Source organism: Camelina sativa, chromosome 12, assembly GCF_000633955.1.
Source record: "Camelina sativa cultivar DH55 chromosome 12, Cs, whole genome shotgun sequence".
NCBI classification, from domain to species: Eukaryota; Viridiplantae; Streptophyta; class Magnoliopsida; order Brassicales; family Brassicaceae; genus Camelina; species Camelina sativa.
In genome coordinates, this window is record NC_025696.1 from 4,544,984 (window position 1) to 4,545,347 (window position 364).

Genomic DNA, 364 nt, shown 5'->3' on the forward strand with positions numbered 1-364 from the left:
AGGAACAAACAAGTTCCAAATTAAATGGGATTTTTAATACGTAAGGTTGAAGTTGATAAAAGAAACACAAATCAAGCTAAGTTGCGGTTTTGACCCAAAATAAAAATAAAATCAAGCTAAGTTGCGGTCATATTATAAATATGTTGGAATGTGGTGGATACGGATTACAAATTTCGTTCTTATATATATCGGAAAAAAAGGCATAGTCACATGTACACAGCAAATTAATGTATTATACTAAAGTAAAAGAAAATAAATACTGTACAAAATATTGCAAATATTTCTTTGAGAATATTTCTGTTTTTAAAATTATTAAATTTCTACAGACCTTTTATTTTTTACTCTAATTTTTTTTAAAACAAAA